This window comes from Dipodomys merriami, unplaced genomic scaffold (genome assembly GCF_024711535.1).
Source record: "Dipodomys merriami isolate MVZ:Mamm:240054 unplaced genomic scaffold, mDipMer1.0.p SCAF_374, whole genome shotgun sequence".
Classification (NCBI taxonomy): Eukaryota; Metazoa; Chordata; class Mammalia; order Rodentia; family Heteromyidae; genus Dipodomys; species Dipodomys merriami.
Window position 1 is genome coordinate 711,212 of NW_027205315.1, and position 21,503 is coordinate 732,714.

The 21,503-nt window shown below is 38.1% G+C and overlaps 1 pseudogene; it reads right to left on the bottom strand.

Moving 5' to 3' along the window:
• Positions 1-1,463: 1,463 nt before the first annotated feature.
• On the bottom strand, positions 1,464-1,560 carry LOC138804854 (U6 spliceosomal RNA; annotated as a pseudogene).
• Positions 1,561-21,503: the final 19,943 nt, after the last annotated feature.

Genomic DNA, 21,503 nt, shown 5'->3' on the forward strand with positions numbered 1-21,503 from the left:
GCCGGAACTCTGGGCCTGGACGCTGTCCCTCATCTCTTCAGCTCAAGGCTAGCGCTCTACCACTTGAGCCACAGCACCACTTCCAGCTTTTTTTTCTGCTTATGTGGTGCTGAAGAATCGAACCTAGGGCCTCATGTATGCAAGGCAAGCGCTCTACCACTGAGCCACTTTCCCAGCCCAAAAATTTTTGTTTGTTTGATTTTTGTTTTTCTTGTGGGTTTTTTTTTTTTTTTTTGGTCTGTCATGGGGCTTGAGCTCTGGGCTTGGGTGCTGTCCCTGTGCTCTTCAGCTCAAGGGGAGTCCTCTACCGCTTGAGACACAGTAACACTTCCCCAAACTAAAGGACTCTTGACACCCTTATATCTTGCTGTTGAGAATTGAGATAGCAAATATATGCTGGATCGCCTTCTTTTGAACTATTATATAAAGCCAGGCCTGAAGAACAACATAGAAGAAACTGTATTTGATATTGCCAAAAGGATAAGTATGTATCACTACCTCTATGAAGTTGTGAAAGGCTGTACAAATTGTTCACCGAAGTCCTAATGGTCGGGTTAAGTTTCTTAAATTTCAAAAATGCAAGTCCATCTTTTGTGTCCCTACAAAATATTTTCACAATCCAAATAAAAGCAATATCTTTTTTTTTTTTGGTCGGTCATGGGGCTTGAACTCTGGGCCTGGAGCTATCCCTGTGATCTTCAGCTCAAGGTGAGCCCTCTACCACTTGAGACACAGCTCCACTTCCAGTTTTCTAGTGGTTTATTTGAGATAAGAGTACCACAGACTTTCCTTCCCAGGCTGGCTTTGAACCATGATCCTCAGATCTCAGTCTCCTGTTTAGCTAGGATTGTAGGCATGAACCACCAGTGCCCGGCAGCACCAAAATTTTACTGTAAAAATTCATGGATTCCGCGGAATTCTTCCAAGTGAATTGCCTGCCTTGGATGGAAAAATATATTCAATAGTTTTTGTAAACATGTATAATAACTTCTTCAGAGTTTGTGATTTTTTAATAAGAAATAATTTTAATTTACCTGTTGAAATGAGTAGTACAGAAACTAAAATATTTCTGGTGCTTGTCTGAAAAAGTATATTTTAAAATATTCTATATTCTATGTTTGCATAATGTTCATAATTTATTTTCTCCTAGATATACTTTGAATTCTATATTATTTTATAATATATAGGATCATTAATGTGTCCTTTTGGATTGTATTCCATATAGAAACAGTTTGAGTCCTTTTTTTCTAGGTCTTAATATTATTTTTCTTTGGGATAAAATGACAATGTTGTCTATTTTGAAAAGTTTTGTAAAGTTTATGCTATGTAAACACCTTTTTGAGGTGATTTAATACACTGATGTCAAACTTAATTTAATTATATGAATTACGGGTATTGTTACACTTGTAATTTTGCCATCAACTTTCTAATCACTTTTTTTCATTTCTTGCATGTGAAGAATGAAAAATATGGAATACTTCTCAAATTTTCATATTGTACTTGTGCAAGTGCCATGTTAATCTCTGTATTGTAATTTGAGTATACTTGCTGCTGAAGCATGTAGTATCCTCTAAATTTAATAGTTAATGATGCAATCTTTATACAGGCTTATATCTATGGGTGCCTACTTGTAACAAGGAAACCTTATTGTTCCTAACAATGCTATTGATCTTATTTCCCTAAAATTCTGTGAATAGTGGAAATAATTATATTGATCAGTCGATTGCTCACATTTCCAAACTTTTTTTGCCAATGAGTATCTTAAATATTTTTATTTGGAATTTGATCATACTCTCTATTATTTATAGTTTGGTCCAAATGTGATGGTTTCTCTAGTACTTATTTATCCAGCTTTGTGGACCTAATGGATTCAAACTAAGCGTTGCTTAAGAGCTACTTCTAAAATTCTTCAGCTGACATTTTCCCAAATGAAGTTTTACTGGAACAAATGTCTACCTGAGCCTTTACCCTTCTTCCATGTGGGAAGAGACCAACCAGAATACCTTACCATGACAGCAAAGATTTTCTTACTAGAACAAAACTAATCTTGGTTATAAGGGATCATAGAGAGATGAACAGTTCAAACAGAACTTTTCAGACGAGAAGGTATTTTATCAAAATATAATTGTTTATTATACATTCCATTTAAAAGTAGCTAAAGCCAAGAAGGTGAAAAAATTGTTCGTATGCATGATTACTTAATGTCCTGACCTGTCTCTAAGTTCCTGGCAGGAACTTACACTACTGCCTTTTTTTCACCAAATATTTTCATAGTTGCAGGAGAAGTGCATATGTTTCTCCTCATTATTAGGCATTAAATTGATAATGTTTCAATCACAGTCTTTTCTCTTGCCTCCATGCTGTAAATCTACAAATGATAAAGCTTTAGTTCTAACTCTATCAAACACTGAAGTAGAGATAATGGAATCATACTTTAAAACAGAGTTGCCTTTGATACAGTAACTACAACAGAACAATACAAAACGTGTGTCTTTTAATCATATTATATATAGTTATATATTTTATATTTTTATGTGCTGATTTTATATTTCACACAATGAAACTTACTAAAATTAGTTGATAATTTGACAAATAAATTGATATTTATTTACTCCAATAAATAGAATTGGAATATAAATATTTAGGTTTCAAATATATATTAGACTAGGAAACGTATCAATGCAATCTTTTTAGTATAAACTTGTGATACATTATAACTGTTCTTGGTCTTCTGAATCCACATGAGAAAAAAACAATGTTTTCCTCTAATCTGTAATGGATTTTACTCTGCTGCTCTGTTTATTGTTTTAACTCGCTTGTCCCAAACTGTTTTTGTCCATATTTCTGAAGCATTCTTACTGATTACGCCCAAATTTTGCTAAGATGTCTAAAAAATATTATTCTTCTGCAGTACCCATGGGTCCTAAGATCCCAAGGCCCAGTTACCTGCATCATCAGATAACAGGGGCAAGAGTTTTCACCAAGGCCCATGAAACATATCAACACAAAGTAATTGAAGATCCATCTCAATTTCGCATTTCCTATATTTCAGGGCCCCAATTCCTTGAGATGCAGGAATTAGCAGTAAGCAATTGTGAAATGCAAGGCAACTTAAAATGAAGGATGAGATCACAAAATTTGAGAGAAAGTACTGTAATTCAAACATTCAACTTACAGATGACCAGCCCATATGAGTGAACAAGTTCACAAAGTGTCATAAGATTATTTTTAATACCCCTCACCTATGATTAACGAAAGATTTTAGTCCAACATAAGTGGGCAAAAAAATAGTTCCTAGAAGGATAGATCTATAATTGTTTTACCAAAGCCCGAAAACTTGACTTAGAGGTCAAATGTAATTCAGAAAAACATTTGAATCACTAAGGAGTGCTTCAAAACACTGGCACTTCAGTACAACATGGTTCTGTGGTATAAAAATGTCAGTCTCAAACCAATGATAATCTACATTTAATCTCCTGAAAGTATATTCCTTTTCAAATAAACTTTTTAAAATCACTTTCGCCAAAATAACATTTGACAAGTTGATGATACTTAGTGACAATACAAGTTTTTCAAGTGTAGGGAGCAAGTTACAATAGAGTTGAATTATTTACACAGCACTAATGCCAAACATGTTCAACCATTCATTAAAATGTAGAAATAGTACCAGCCACAATTTGTGTTTTTCAGTATGGGCCTTTCAGAAATGTGTTTAATATGTCAGCCTCCTAAATTTCAAACCCAAATGTTAGCTAATAAATTTCATCATTTAATAAGGTACATTTTAAACAATCACAAATAGTTGCCTTATCATATGTTATTTTATGTTTTCCCTCTGTCTAACATAGTAAGAAATATGACTTTAAGTCTTGAATATGGGTACTAATCAGAGATATTACAAACATAATATCTGTCTTCTATTTCTATCATATTCCTATTTAGGATTAAATTTTAATTTTCTTCTTTTTTCAAAACTTATAGGTAGTATAAAATATTATTCCATGTAAAATAAAAGAATCACAACATTGTACAAAGCCATTTATAAAAATGCAGTTAGTAATACATTCTAAGCCATTTTTTAACTTTCTTTTTGACTAAATAATCTTTCAAACGGTTGAGAAAAAATCATGTTTAGGTGCTTCCCGTCTCCAGTCTCGCAAATTGTTGCTGCAGATGAATGAATTATGGAAATATAAGCTGACATCATTTCAAGAATATGCAGGATTGAAACTCCATGGAATGTATATAATCCTTTCAAAGTATTAATAGTTTAACAGAATAACTATCAGGAAGTTGAAACCAAAGAGGAATTATAGTAAAGACATAGAATGAATGAAAAATGAACAAGGAGCAAATACAGCTAGAATACTGAATGTACACATATGATGAAGGAAGTGGTAAATTGGAAATAAATCTTGGAGAAAGGGTTGGTTGAGAACGATAGAAGGAGCATTGGACAATTAGATGGATATATTTAATTGTAACACAATTGCACAAACTTTTAAAATTCAGTTAAAAAACACAACTAGAAACAAAAACACACAAAAATCACAACCAAACAGCAATCTCTAGAGAGTATGAATATGACCACTCAAAATTTTAATCAGTTAATGAAGGGCAGTCATGGGAAAAGCAAAGAAAGCTGTTCAAAGAGGGAAGTTTGAGATAGGGGAGAAATTTGAACAGAATTAAATAGATTGTCTAAGGTTATAAATCACCTATATCTGCTGTATACAGTATCTTACTTCTATGAGTTTTCTGTCTGAACTGGATAATCCAGTCCTGAGACACACTTGGTAGCTTGTGAGGTAGAATGGAAGAAACAAGATCAAGAACCCATTACTCCACTGGAGAGAAAACAATCCTCTATATTTTCTCTAATCTCTCTTCACTACTCATTCTTCATACTTTTAAGTCAATGGATTTTGAATTATATTTTTTCTTCTTTCTTCTGTCAAAGTAATTGGTCAAAGTAATTTCATTAAATATTATTTGCCATTTTCTTCTTTCATGCTGTTTAATTGGCCAAGTGAGTCCATAAAATTCCCTCTTGTATTTGGTTGCCATGAAAGAACATCTATGTTAATAAGGAGAAATCTAATGTAAAACTTTGTCTCCAGAAAACAGTCTAAGAGCCGGTGATCACAAATATTTGGCTATATATTTTTTTCTTTTACCTTGAAAGACTTCTTGTGTCTAAAGTGCCCACAAAAATAAGTACTCCATCACTTGTTGGTTCAATCAGAATTGTCTAACCTCAAAGATATATTTTGCTAAGAAGATGCTTAGAGAAAACCAAAAAATACTGCTCTTTTTATTTTCTCTCTTAAGATTCTCCTTAGATACCATATCAGGAACAGTGAAGTTATTCTATGCAAAATTATTTTAATATATTATTTTTCTCTTGGTCTTGCATTTGTTCACCAAGATGTATGGAGGAGAATAGAGTTAAATCACCCATACCTTGGAAGAAAGTGTCTGTTACAAAAGGAAAATGCTTCTATGTCTTATTTCTATGTCCTACTCTTAGCTCTTGTCAGAGTTCCAATTAATCACAGCTTCTTGGCTTCCAGTCTAGTGAAGCTGAAGGACCAACGGGCTCCACCACTGCTACATCTTCATTATTTCTCTTTTAAAACTCTTCAAGTTGCCTCATTTGGATGTGGAATGTATTTTCATGTCTTCATTCAATCAGTTCTGCATTGTAGTGAGCCAAATGGGCTCTGTAAAATCACTTTAGGGAGTAAAAATACTAACACAATTTACATCAAAAAGTTTTGGCCTCCCTTGACTGCTGAAGTCAATACGCTTAGCTAAGGCTTCTAAGAAAACTTTTATTATTAATTTTTCCATTTGCTCAATTCTTTTCTGAACTTTTTGGCATATGTAATAAAAGAAGTCTTCACTACCTCATATTAATAAGAATATTATTTTTTGTGAGCCACTTAGAAATGTGAAATCATTGGTTTGAAGTATCCAATCAAATTTTTTTCTGTGTTTCACTGCTTCACGTCCAAAGACATTGTGGAAAGTGTTACAAACAGAAATGTGTAATCCCAACACCTTCTTTCATTGTGGAGGGCACTTTCTCCCTAAATATTTTGACTCAAATTATCTTTTTCAGAGAATTACTGTTTGGTAATTAAAGGTAAATTCACAAATTTAGATGCCTTATTTTTTTAAGAACTTTTAATTTAAATTCCAATACAACCTTCTTTCAAACAGTGAGAATATAGTTCCTGGGTAAGGACAATTACAAGGGAACCTACAGGATTTACAGCAAGGTTTCTGAGGTTTGTTTGTTTAGTTTGAAAAAGAGCCATCTTCATCCACATTGCTCCCTCTCTACTATATTTCCTGGGATTCTTTGCATGAAAGCCTATTCTTCCAGGCAATTTTAAATTTTCTTAATAGGCTAAGTTATTAAAAATTTTGAAATATTAAATTTTACCTGCCATAAATTTAAAACTGTTGAAAATCCTTTATCAGAACCACAAATTCACCAATCGTAATTCCACCTTTACCATCAAAATGTTAACATGCTGTTTTCATGATATAGTATCCATGCAGCTATTATTTTCCAGTGGCTTTGTTATGCATATATGTAACCATATTAGCTGATGCTAAGCAAAATGAATTCCAAGATATGGAACCAGATTTTTTTTCATTTGTGGTTGTTGTTTTTGATGAACTATGTGATTTCTATTTTCTTTGGGGTTTTCCCCTATGGTTTATCCCTGCTGTATGGTGAGACAATGGTGAGCATAATGGTGAGACAAAGGACAAAAGGCAAACCAATGCAATAGCAATACTCACAAGACAATATGTTGGAAATGTACTTTACAACTTGTGAGGGGTGAAGGGGTGAAGGAAAACTGTGAGAAAAATGAGGAAGGGGTAACAAGTTTGAAATGTTTTTTATTCACTACCTTACAATTACTGTAAAGTCACTGTACATCAATTTGATAATAAAATTGAAAAAATAAGCTGCATAAAATGTAATTTTACTGTATTGGTACAGTAAATATAATTCTTTATGTAGTAACATTTTAAAAATCAATACTATTTGGCTTCTAATTTGAATTAATTACCCCTTATTTATCAGAGGTTCATCAACTTGAATGTTATCCAACTAGACACTATTTTCACAATATACTTGCCAAATTTTTCAAAAAAGAATAAATTTAGTACTTTCTCATTCTAAAACAGAAAACAGGGTCTGGGAAGATGGCTCAGTGGTAGAGCGCTTGCCTTGCATGCCTGAGGCCCTGGGTTTGATTTCTCAGCACCACATAAGCAAAAAAAAAAAGCCGGAAGTGGTACTGTGGCTCAAGTGCTAGAGCGCTAGCCTTGAGCTGAAGAGCTGAGGGACAGCGCCCAGGCCCAGAGTTCAGGCCCCACGACCAGACCCAGTTTAATACTATGGAAACCCATAATTTTAAAAGTAAGTAAGTTTTTTAGAGGACAGAATATATGTGTTCTTCAAAATTCCTATGACTAACAACTACTCATTTTTAAATTCTCAACATTCCTAACAGATTCAAAACAGTACCTGTTTGCATGTTATGTAATTCTGCAATAGATGCAGTTTCCAATGGGGTGTTACAGAATGAGAAGTAAACAGAAAAATAGCCACATTCTTGTAGAGGATAAAACTGTGAAGCATGTGTAATAATTAATTCTTCAACAGTAAGCAATTGTTTATAAGAGTAAGCTATTATGTCTATGACCATCAATCCCAAGATTTATGCCATAAAGTCATCCTAGCCCAACAGTTTCCAATTTGTAAGGGACACCTTAAAATTCCTTAATTCACATCATGAATACCTTATCTCCATTTTGAAAAAATACTACACCTCTTCTAATGTGATACCCTCTTTGTTCTGAAAAGAACACCACAATAAACTGAGCTGCATCATTTTTCCTCCACTGGTATTCTTGAGATCAGAACACTTGTAAATATTATTTATATTTAGACTTTTTTAACTATCATAGATATTCAGTATGCTAAGATAGGAAAATTATGATTCAAAGCCTTCCCAGGCAGGAAGGTTTCTTAGAATCTTACCTCCAAAAAACTTCTGTGCAAAAGCCAGACTCAAGTGGCACTGAGGTTGAAGTGGTAGGGCTTGAGCCTTGAGCATAAACATCAGAGACCTTGTCCATGCCAAGAGTTCAAGTTCTAGGATGAACCAATAAAAAAAACAAAATTGAAAAAAAAAACCCAAACCTAGCATTTTTCTCCATGTATACAGAGGCGCGTAAATAAGGAAATGGCTTCCTGTGGTACATATAGGTAGAAGAAAGAAGATGTCACACAATTACTCTCTTCATACCATATTAAACCAAACCTTTAAAAATTGGTTTTTCTAAATGTATAAATTAATGTCATCCATTTTTGGCAACTCTGTCTAGATTATTCATATTAACATGGTATACATGAACTCTGCAAATTATCTATTAACTATGTTCTAATTATAACTGTTGTGAAAGAATATCTAGGCAAATAGAATGCCAGAATTATTTGTGAATTTTTCAATTAATCCCTCTACTTTAAAAGAATTTTGTAGTATCCTATAGAATATGAAATTACAAACAAATCCAAAAAATATATTTTAAATCTAAATTCTAATTTAACAAGGTCTACAAAGTCCTACATTAGACGAACTTTGCTATTTCTCCAGACTTAAGCTTTTGTAATCCTTCCACATTTATTTGGAATCCAACAGAATGAGGGATGGGAATCATGAGCTGTTTTGCATCTACGAATGTTCTGTAATGATAAGAGCATTTAAAACACAAGTGAGGATATGTATGGGGTGCATTCAATAGGAAACTTGACTTCTCAAAACATAATGACAAAATTAGGCCAAACTTCCAACTGTGTATTCCTTTCTTGTTGTTTGGTTTGTTTTACTGAGACAAAATTATTCTACCTGGTCCAGGGAAGGTATCGATATGTAATTCCACTCTCTTATCTCTTGTCTGAGTGCTAGAATTCCAGGCTTGTATCACATTGCCCTGCCATAGTTTGTTTATTTAATCTAGAAACAGACTAGAAATTCTGAACTTCTCTTATGATTTTATCCACTAGACTGACTGCTCAGACTGTTTATGTACTATTTTCAAAGGTGTTTTAACATTTGACACAGCATATGAACATTTTCAGATGCACCTGCAGGTTTCCCTGATTCATTCCACTATGTATCCTATCCCGCTAAGAATGATTGCTTGACTCTCTTACTAGCTCTGGTCCCTACCTATGTAATATTCTCAACTTCTGGGGGAAAATTCACTTGAGGACTTTCTAATATTAAAAATTATCACTTGATTCTAGTCTTACTCAGGACCTATTTTCTATTGTTTTCTAACTTTACTACATATTCTGAGAGTTGTTTCATTTGTGTATTTTTGTGTGCACATGTAAGTGCCTCTATGTGTTTGTGTATGTTTGTATGTATGTATGTATGCAAAAACTTAAAGCTGTAATTCAGCAATCTTGCTCGTGACTGGTATCCCAGCTTTGACTGGTTAATTATAGGTACTGTCTCAAAGCCTATACTGTCCAAGCTGGATGCAAATTGAACTTCCGAGACTCCTTTACATTCTTAGGTTTTATTTTTCCAGGAGCATCAACTTTTAAACTTCAAACACTTTTGTGAGTGTAAAGTCTAACTGTAGCCCAGATTTTTAACTCAAGAATTCATATAAAGATAGATGAACATATACATTACATATCCTGAGTGTGCACTGTTAGAAATGTGATCATAAACCAAGTTGTTGTGAGATCTGAGGATTGGGTTTTAAAGTCAGCACGAGTAGGAAAGTCCTGGAGACTCTTTTATCCAATAATTACCAGAAAACTGGAAGTGACACTGTACCTCAAGTGGAGGAGCACTAGCCTTGAGCTGCATTTCAGAGGGACAGCGCCCTGTCCCATATTTCAAGTGCCACGAAAAACAACAACAATAAAAAGGAATATAAGAAAAGGAAAGAAAAAGAAATGTGATCTTAGCCACCAGGTTCATTGCTAGTATAATTCCTGTTCCCTCAAGATAGACTCTTTTTTTCCAGTTAAGTCTATTCTCCCATATGTGACTTGCATTGGAAACAGAATCATTCTTCCATTCTCCTTTTTGCACATTTACATGATCAGCAAGCGTGATTTAGAAAGGGAGTGGCCTCATGCTTCATGTTCCAGTTAGGGGTAATGCTTTCTCTATATCACTCCCATAAATCTACATACGGGACTTGGCTTTATTGTTTCAAATTTTTATTTGTAGAGTCTTGTATATTGTATTGAACACTTATACATAAACACAGAACTTCTTTTTCTCCTATAATTGCTATTGTTTCTTTTACTGTTAAATCATGGACAGTTGGGAAATTAATGCATAGCATATAGATTCACAAAAAATTATCTGAGAACCTTCTTACCATTTAAAATTCACCTTAATTTACAGAGCACATGAGAAGTTTGAACAAAATATTCTCATGGATAATGTATTTATAAGCAATTTAAATTGCATTTGTCTTTACTAAGTTGTCTCTGAAACATGTGTTACCTCATGTCCAAAAGTGTCTTTGTGCTATTTCAAAGAAGCCAGAAAACATTCATTTTTTTCTGGAGCAGCACCATAAATTGTTTCTGAAGTAAGTGGAAGTAACTGTTACTGGATGTGGAAACTGATCCCAGGAGAGGAATTTAACATAGAGAAATGACAAAGTTCAAGTTAACTATTGCGTTCCTTTGTACTGTACAAGAAAAGAATCCAAGGCTGGAAGGAAACTCTGTCCCTGACTTTTTTGAGTGTGTCCTTTACTCATATAAAACTTCTGGTTGAGAGTATTGCGAAAGGAAACAATATGCCATTTGAAGGCAGGCATAGAACAAAAGGAAGTAACTTTGTTTTAAAAGTGTTCTACTGCAAAGAAGCAAAGACATGGAGGTTTTAAAGTGTCTTATGGATGGATGTTTCACTCCTGAGATGATTCTCTTGTTGCAGGAATCAGTTTTCAATTCCTTTAGTCTGGTCTTGAGTTTTCCATAGCAATAAGAATTCCAAAAAAGCAGGATCCAGTGAGTATGATCAGCAAAAGCAGCCTCTTCTCGGACCACCACTATTTTAAGGAGAGTCCCAAAGAAATACCCAGGGTTTGTTTTGTTTGCTTGTTTGTTTAGTTTGTGCTGGTTCTGAGGCTTAACTTAGAGACTGGCCCCTGTCCCTGAACAGTTGTCTTTCTTTCCTACCTGGACCAAACCTAGTACTCCACTGCTTGAGCCAAAACTCCACTTCTGGCTTTTTTGGTGTTTAATTACAGATAAGTGTTTGACAGACTCTCTTGCCTGGGTTGGCTTTGAACTAAGACAGTAAGAAAGCTACGTGACATCAACTCTATGGAACTCTTTTGAACCAAGAAATATTAGATGAAGTTTATTATAAAGCTAATATTTGACAATTTTTAAAGAAGAGAATATGTTTAGCAAAGAAGCCATAACAAATAATTCAGTAAAAGTAGGTGCACTACTAAATCATTTGGGAAGATTACTATTGACTTCATCATTCCTTTGGGGGAAAATTAAACCTATATTTGCACTTTTTTGTTGGTTGTGGGGATTGAACCTTGATCCTAGGCACTGTCTCTCAGCTCTTCAGCACAACTTGAGCACTCTACCACTTTAGCTACAGCACAACTTCCGGGTTTCTGGGGTTAATTGAAGATAAGTGTTTCATGGGCTTTCCTGACCAGGCTGGATTTGAACCACAATCCTCTGTACTCAACCTCCTGAGTAGCTAGGATTACAGGCATGAGCCACCAGCACCCCGCTCATATTTGCATTTATGTGCACTTAATGTCACTATGTAGACAAAGAATGGAAATATGAACCATATGATGTGACATTGCAGCTTTTCAGAATAATTAAGGTAGCAATAAATATGTCCTTTTCCATTTTGTTACATAAATGACTCATGAGCTATGGGACTCTTACATTAGCATCCTCTTTCATCTTTGTAGGTGTATTTAGTATTAGGAAATGTTCATAGATAAATACAGCAAGACAGACTTTTAGAAAGCAAAGGAGATCAGGTATGAAAGATCAGCATAGGAGATACATTCATCACACAGAGATTAAGAACTAGCCTAGGAGATTTTGAATGCCAAAGGCAATGAGGAATTACCCTAGTTGATAACTAGTTCTTTAATAAGCAAAAATGTTTCCCTAGAACGGTTTCTGCTATACCTTAGTTACTATAATTTATTCTTTCCATCTGGGGTTATTCCTTCTCTTCTGTCAATACTGTTAATTAGCCTCCGCCTTTTTTGTAAGATGACTGGCCAAAATAGTTTCTGAATCTCACTTACACTATCCTTCTCATTGTGATTAGCAGTGACCCCACTCAAAAGCCTGGAATCTTTGAATTTCCAGAATTAATCTTCACCTGACATCTAAGCACATTCCTAGCATTAATTGCCGTGACCTAATGAACAAAACATTTTTTCAACACAGTATCCTAACATAGGTAAAGTAGATGTATTAGGAACTATTGTCAGGTATCAGTATGGAAGGAGCATTTATATATTCCAAGTATGGGTTCTTTATTTCGCATTTACTAACTAAATGTCCATTGTTGTTGTTGCTGTAATTTTGGCAGTCCTGGGGCTGAAACTCGGTGCTTGGGAATTATTCTTCAGCGTTTTTTTTTTCCGCAAGGCTAACCCTCCACCACTTGTGTTTCTTTTTCAATTTATGTGGTACTGAGGAATTGAACCCAGGGTTTCATGCATGCTAGGCAATCACCATACCATGAAGCCACATTCCCAAAACGCTAAATGACTTTCTTAAGATGGCATTTCATTTTCATTCTATAACTCTGTATCATAATTTTAGCCAGGAATTTTTGCTAGAAAAGAGCATTGAACACAGTACTGAGTCCAGTAAGGCTAGATGGACAATGGATGACTGTCACAGTGTAGCCAGGGCACAGAGGGACTTACCTCATGGAGCTGGTACAACAGAATGAGCGAGACAGCTCCTGACCCACAGCCTACCTCGAGAATGAGAGGACCACCTTGGTTCCAGCCACATGGGGATGCTGGACCACCTCCTCCAGCACCCATTGAATCAGTTCCTGAGAGAGAAAGCGAAAGAAAGAAGGTCAGAATTCCACTTAAGCCAGGTGCTGGTGGCTCAGGCTATAATCCTAAATACAATGGAGGCTGAGATATGAAGATTGTGGTTTATAGCCAGTCCGGGCGGGAACACCTGTGAGACTCTTATCTCCAAAGAACCACCAAAAAACTGAAAGTGGTGCTGTGATTCAAGTGGTAGAGTGGTAGCTTTGAGCTGAGGAGCTCAGGAGCTGCCCTAGGCCCAAAGTTCAAGCCCCATGACTGAAAAGAAGTGGACTTCCCACCACAAGAAGTGGACTGAATAGCACCCATTGTCCTAGGGAGCATGGCAGAGAAGTCAGGCCGAGCTTCCTGTCAGCTGGGAGTCATTAGTAGGTCACCAGGCTTCTCTGTGCCTCAGTTTCCCCAGCTTCAAAACTGAACAAAGTGAAGGATCCCGTTACTCATGGGGATAGAGTAATAAAGAAAGAGAGCGATGTTTTGTTTCATAATCCCAAAACTGTTGCACCGTTAATAACACACACCATCTGAGATCTTTCCGGGTATCTTCCTATCATATGCTCACAGAATTGCCAAGAACAGTATCAGATGGCCCCTCCCTCTGTGCCTGTCCCTGCTCCAGAGATCCCTCTGTATCAATCCCTTGTTTCCTCACAACTGTCCCATGAGGAGATTGAAGTCCAATGGTTGAGGCCCAACCCAGAGACTCACATCTGGTCAAGAATCGGCTGCCGTGGACTGAGTTTGGGACAATCCATCTAAACCAATGACTGAGCATGTCGCTACATATCTACCATCCCAACTACAGAAGAACGGGCCTCGTGGCTCATGCCTGTCACAGATAGGCGGACCATGATCCAGCCCAGAATGAGCATATATTAATTCTCCATCTCAGAAATGCCCAAGACAGAAAAGCTTGACTCGCATGGTAGAAGACTTGACTGGCAAGCCTAAGGCCTTGAGGTCAAACCCTAATATACCAAAAAGAACCAGAGTCCCAGTGCCAGAGGTTCATGCTTATAATACTAGGTACTCAGGACGCTGAGATCTGAAGATCACAGCTCAAGATTTAAAATAGGGTTGGCCTCGCCCATCAGACGTCATTATGAGAAGACCCAGAGACTGACCTATGCTGTTGCGCTCCATACTAGCAGAACTCATATCCTTACTAAGAGTTGGCCATGCTCTCTGTCCTCCTGGGAAGCCATCCCCTGCAGGCAACACTCCCAGGTCCTCCCAAGCTCCCACTGCCACCAACCAGGCCCAAGGGAGTACACAGTTCCATTGCACACAGATCCCTTTTCTTGTAATTTAACTGTGCTGTGTCCCCTTCAAGCCTCTCACCCTTCCAGGCCCCCAGACCTCAGCTGTGAAACCCATACATGCCCCAAAGATAACAGGTAGAAGTTACCAAAGCATTCGGCCTCCTTCCAGACAGGTGACAGAAGACTCCTCCATGCAGCACCTGCAATTTGCCAACTGATCACTCACCTGAGCACAGTCAGGCTGTACAAGGAAAAAGGTTATCTCTCTGTCTCTCTGTCTCTGTCTCTGTCTCTCTGTCTCTCTGTCTCTCTGTCTCTGTCTCTTTCTCTCTGTCTCTTTCTCTCTCTCTCTTTCAATCTCTCTCTCTTTCTTTCTCTCTCTCTCTCTCTGTCTGTCTCTCTGTCTTCAGGTGAAAGTTTGACTGAGCACAAAAGACAAGGTCTCACACAGTAAGGGTGTCTATCTTCTGCCTCCAACACCTCCCATCCCCAGAAAAAAAGGAAAAAAACCCAGAAGGCAGGTGTAGACATGCTGCTCCCCACCTCTGACTAAAGCCACTGGGTTCCCACCAGGGAGTGGAAGGGCGCAGATATGCTGCTGTGTGGCTCCGACTACTCCAGGCCAGGGGATCTTTGGCGCCCACTCCTCACCCAACCTGCATCTCCCCGTATCCTGGACAATATCCACTGGGGATGGGGGTGGCATCCTTGGGTCAACCCCCACCCCCACCCCTGGGGCACATTTGTGGCAGGTCGTGGGCCAGACTGTGGGGAACATGAGATGCGTGTCCGGGTTAGAGGGGAGGTAGTGGTGTCAACAAACAGAGTGAATCAAGGTGCTACTGGGCAGCAAGGAATGTGGGCGTGGCCACCATTCTTCTATCCCATTGGTCAGAAAGAACCATGAAACAATAGAAGGGTGGCTGGAATCTTCTGATGCAGGCAGAATGGGTGGAGTCAAAATGAAGGCAGCCCCTTTCCCAGGGAACTCTGTCCAATCCAGTTGGGGACAAGAGAGTGACTCACTTTAGCCGGATGGCTGCACAGATTGTTGTGTATGTCTGTTTGTTCCCAGACCTAGAACTCAGGATCTGGGCACAATCTGTGAGTTGTTTTTGATCAAGGCTAGCTCTCTACCACTGGAGCCACATGGCTTTACTTCTGTCTTTGATGGCACAAGTTGGACAGGAGTCTCAAGGACTTTCCTGCCTAGGGTGACTTTGACCATGATCCTCCTTTCACAGCCTTGTAAGTTTTAAGGAGGACTGCTGAGAGCCACTGATGCTTGGTTTTGCTGATGTTCTTGGAAAGACCTGTGAGTTCTCTATCCTCAGGTTTAAGTGGTAGGAGCTGGAGCCCACAACTTGAATCCTGGTCCTGCCACCAACAAATGGCAGGACATCCTATGAAATTCATTCCTACTCATATGATTACCAAAGGAATGTGATGTATGTCATGATTAAATGGGCAGTGCTTGAATGTTTAGAGGATAAAATTATACACAATTACATAACAGGACACTGATTAATATTAATTAATACTTTATGAAGCATTTAAACAATCACCTTCATTAAATGGAGGCCAAATGAAATACCTACGAATTGGGCATCACATAGCATAGAGATGCCATTTTTTTTCTGACAGGACTGGGATTTGAACTCATGGTCTAGGTAACCCTGCTGTTGCACTGTGTGGGAAGGGGAAGCTTGCCTCCTTGAATTCAAGAAATTCAAGTCTGTTTCTTAGGCCTGAAATCGATGCCCACCACTAGAAAACATATTATTTGTTTACATTTTAAATATATGATTTATATTTTTAAACATATGTTAATTCCATATTGCATTCAGTGTAGTTATTTTATTTTTTGTTTTATTCATGTACTGACTACTCATTTTATTAACTATTATGACACAGAGAACAGTGATTACATTGATTACATAGGATATAGTTTTGCATATGTATTGCACGTCCTTCCTGACACCCAGGACTTTCACAGAAAAGGAAAACATGTGTCACCATCAGCTTCTTACTACACGATTCATTTTTTGGGAGTGCTGGCATCTGAACTCACAGCCTTCAAGGCCCAATTCATGAATGGGTGAGTGTCAACCTGCCAGCCTGTGGCAAATTGAGCTGACAGGCAGTCTCGAGTACCTGAGATCAAGCCCCAGCGGTTGACAAAATAAGAACAGATTGAAATACAGATATAGAGTGCTAGAGATGTCTATACATTATTCAGTTATATAGACTACATTCCTACCAATTCCTGGGTATTTATAATGCCTCCATGTAATTAATCTTATTGTTTTCATGGTTAACAAACTATTAAGTAAATCAATCAATATCCTGAAATTATTGCATTCTGTACGTAATGTTTCATAAATATTAAATAAAGTTAGTCTTCTGAAATGATGCTGTCTAATTTTATAGGAGCGTCATTCACCATCAACTCATTCAACTGTGACATTGATAATATTACCTTGTTATTCCCATGGATGGGAACGAGTCTCTTAGTATCTCCTGCCATTGATTGGTGTCATGACTGGGATTTGAAATCAAGGCCTACATTGCAATGTGGACCTATGACTTCCTCAATAGTCTGACAACCTTCAGCAATGAAAGGTGAAGTACCCTTTGCAACAGTGTCATTCAGGCCCAGGAGGGTCACTGTGCAAAAGAAGAAAACATAAAAAGGCCATCTCGCTGCATTTTTTTCTGTACATTTTTGCCACACAAGGCCTGGGGGTCTAGGATCCCAGGATCTACTGTGGGACCAGTGGCTACACCCTAGCATAGGGTGTCAAAGGTGAGGCAGAGTTACCAAAACCTGAGTTCAAGCCCCCTGCTGCAAAAAATAATTAAAAGAGATTAGCTCCCTGGCTTGCAATTCACCCCATTTATTCTGCCAGGCTTTGGATTTGAACTCAGTCTAGGTGAATCTACAGCACTGTGGAAGAAGCGGAAGCTCACCGTAATTGAAGATAAGAAAGTCAGGCCTGTAATCTAAGCCAAAATTCAAGCCCCTGCCTTGGAAAACATACTATTTATATACATTGTAAATACAGGATTTGTACTTACCTATGGATGTTCAGTCCATACACGTTTGGTGTGGTTGTTCCTTGTACTTTTGGTTTTATTCACTTATTTACCGTTGATTTTACTATGATGACACTCATTCCCTTTATCACATTGATTACATCCCATCACATGGAATCTAAATTTGTAGACATGTTCTCCGTCATGCCAGACACCCAGGACTCTCAGAGAAAAGGAAAAAAGTTTCACACTTGGCTTCTTACTGCATGATCCAGTTGTTGGTAGCACTGGGATCTGAACTCAGGGCCTAGCAGGACCAATTGGTGACCACACCAGCCTGTGAGCAACAGAGGAGTTAGGCCATTCCCAGGATCTGACATTGATCCCCAGGGTGGGCCATGATAGTCATAAATTAATAATTTAAACATAGGATCTATATTTACATATATGTGTGGACAGTATCTTGCCTTTGGAGTACTTTTTCTCTTATTTTCTGTCTTATGTAAGTATTGTGTATTTTACTGAATAATGTAACAGATATAACAGAACTTACATGGAAGACAACCTATTGCCCTGGCTATAGGGTTTCCTATGCATTCTCCATCCAAGCTGAGACCCAGGACTTTCACAGGACAGGAAAACAGGTGAATCGATGGGCTTCTCACATCAGGATTCATCTTTTGGCAGTGTTGGGATTTGAACTCACACTCTATCAGGCACAATTGGGGAAATGGTCAAGGTGAGGACACCAGCCTGTGAGCAACGAAGGAGATAGGCCATTCCTAGGAACTGACATCGAGTCCCAGGGAGGTCCAGTTAGTCATAAATTCGTAATTCAAATATAGGATATACATTTACATACATGTGTGGACAGCATCTTGCATTCGGTGCACTTCTCCTTAATTTGTGTCTAATTCATGGAGTTATTGTGTATTTTACTGAGTATGGTGACAGGTATACTGTGCTGACATGGATGACAATCTGTTCCCATAGTTATATGTTTGCCTATGCATTCTACATCCTAGTGAAAGCCCGGTTCTTTCACAGGAGAGGAAAACATGTTCAACGACTGGCTTCTGACAACAGAATGAATCTTTTGTCAGTGCTGGATTTGAACTGAGGTCTGGGTAGCTCTGTTGCACTTTGGGGCAAGTGAAATCTCACCATCCTTGAAGACTAGAATGTCAGGCCTCATCAAGGGCCTGATTTGAAGTCCCAGTACTGGACAAAATAACAAGCCTGCCTTTTTTAAACATAGGATCTCTCTTTACCTACAAGTTTGGTATGCATCTTGCATTCAGTGTAGTTATTCTTTTTATTTTGTGTCTTATTCATGGATGTATTGTGTATTTTATTGAGTATGGTGATAGATATAACTATGCTGACATGGATAACAACCTATTCGAATGGCTATAGAGTTGTCTATATAGAATTTCCATCCTAGCTGAGACCCAGGATTTTCACAGGACAGGAAAACAGGTGGATAGATTGGCTTCTCAAATCAAGGTGAATCTTTTGGCAGTGCTGGGATTTGAACTCAAGCCCTAGCAGGCCCAATTGGTGAATGGGTCATGGTGAACACACCAGCCTGTGAGGCACTAAGGAGGTAGGTCGTTCCCAGGACCTGAGATGAAGCCCTGGTGGGGGCCAATATGGTCATAAATTTATCATTTAAACAGAGGATCTATATTTCCATACATGGATGGGCAGCATCTTGCATTTGGTGTAGTCATTCTCTTTATTTTGTGTCTTTTTCAGTGATGTATTGTGTATTTTCTTGAGTATAGTATGACAGATATTACTGTGGTGACCTGGATGACAACATATTCCCATGAGTATAGAGTTGCCTGTGCATTCTCCATCCTAGCTGAGACCCCGGACTTGCACAGCACAGGAAAACTGGTGCAATGACTGGCTTCTCACAACAGGGTAAATTTTGGCAGTGCTGGTATTTGAACTTTGGGCCTAAAAGGCCCAACTGCACAATGGTTCCACGTGATCACACCAGACTGTGAGCCACTAAGGAGCTGGTCGGGTCCCAGGAACAGAGATTGAGCAACAGGGAGGCCACAATTGTCCTGAATGCATCATTTAAACATGGGATGTATATTCAAATCTGTGTGTGGACTGCATTGTGAATTTAGTGTAGTTATTCTATTTTGTATGCTATTCATGGATGTATTGTGTATTTTCTTCAGTATATGATGACAGGTATAATTTGCCTCACATGATAACAACCTATTCCCATGGCCACAGGGTGGCCCATGTATTCTTCATCCTAGCTGAGACCCAGGACTTGCACAGGAAAGGAACACAGGTGCAACAATTGGCTTCCAACATCAGGATGAATCTTTTTGCACTGCTGGGATCTGGACTTGGGGACCAGCAGACCCAATTGACGAATGGGTCCATGTGAGCACACCAGCCTGTGAGCTACTAAGGAGTAAGGCCGTTCCCAGGGCCTGAGATGGACCCCCCAGGTGGGGGGGGGAGGAGGGTACACAGTAGTCATCCATTCATAAGTTGAAGGTAGTATGCAAATGAGTACACAGTTGTATAGAGTAGGAGAGACGAAAACCTGTGATGGAATCCAATCTACCATGTGTCTACTGATTCTTGGATCTTTCCAGATGTCTTCATTTCATGACTGTGATGATTATTGTCAAGCTTAATCAACACTGCTTTACAAATAAGTGATACCCCATGAGTCTTGCTTATCATTTCCTAGTCACATCATGCATGAACTACTCATTCGATGAGATCAATCACATTCCATGACTTTTCCTGGTCCAGAAACAAGTTTCTCAGGATTTCCTGCCATTGCTTTCTCATGGGGGTGGGATGAATTCAAGCTTCAGGCATGGAAAACATACTCCTTATATACATTTTAAAGATAGGATTTATACTTCCATAGAGATGTTCAGTAGATACTGTGTTTGGTGTGGTAGGATTTATACTTCCATACAGATGTGCAGTCCATATCACATTTAGTGTTGCTATTCATTTTATTTCTTTTTTTATCCATTTAGTTACAATTTATTTTATTGTCTTTGATGACACCTATATCATTTATCCATTTATTACAATTTTTACATCATATCACATACCATCTGGATTTGTAAATGTGTTCTCTATCATGCCTGACACCCTGGACTCTCCCAGAAAAGGAAAATATGTGTCACACTAGGCTTCTTACTCAAAGATTAAATTTTTGGCAGTGCTGGGATCTGAACTCAGGGACTAGCAGGCCCAATTCATGATTGGGTGAGTTTTAGCACAGAAGCCTCTAGCCAATGAAGCTGTCAGGTGTTTCCCAGGCACTGAGATCAAGCCCAAAGTTTAGCCTAAACTTAAATACATGGCTAGGCAGAGGTGGTATACAAATAAATATATATTGTTAAAGAGTTCAAGAGCTGTCTATCTATGACTGAATGACATCTACTACGTTCCTACCAACTCTTAGGTATTTATTATATCTCCATTGAAACAATATTATTCTTTTCATGCTTAATAAACTATTAATTAAGATCAATCAGCATCCTAGAATTATTGCATCCAATCTTAGACTAGACAAATGCATGAACTACTCTTTCAATCTGTATTCTTATGCATAGGAACGAGTCTCTTGTGATCTCCTGCCATTGGTAAATGTAAGGATTAGGATTTGAACCGAGGGCCTATGTTGACATGTTGGCTTATGGCTTCCCTGATAGCCTGCCAGCCATCAGTAATGGCAGGCCAGGTCCACATTGAAACCATGTCATTCAGACCCAGGATGGTCACCATGTAAAGAAAAAAATTGTAAAACCCTGAGCCCTCTACAGCTCCCCATTTTTTGTGCTGTTCTGCTTTTTTTCCTTCCTGCAAGCCCTCTGGGCCTAGGGTCCCAGGATCAGCTTTGGGTCTCGAGGCTGCACCCCACCCTAGGGAGAGTGAAGCTGAGTCAGAGTTACCATGACCTGAGTTCAAGCCCCATGGTTGGCAAAATTAATTAATTAATTAACTAACTAACTAACTAAATTGAAATAATAAAGCTACTTGGTTTGGAATTTCTGCCAGTTTTCTTTA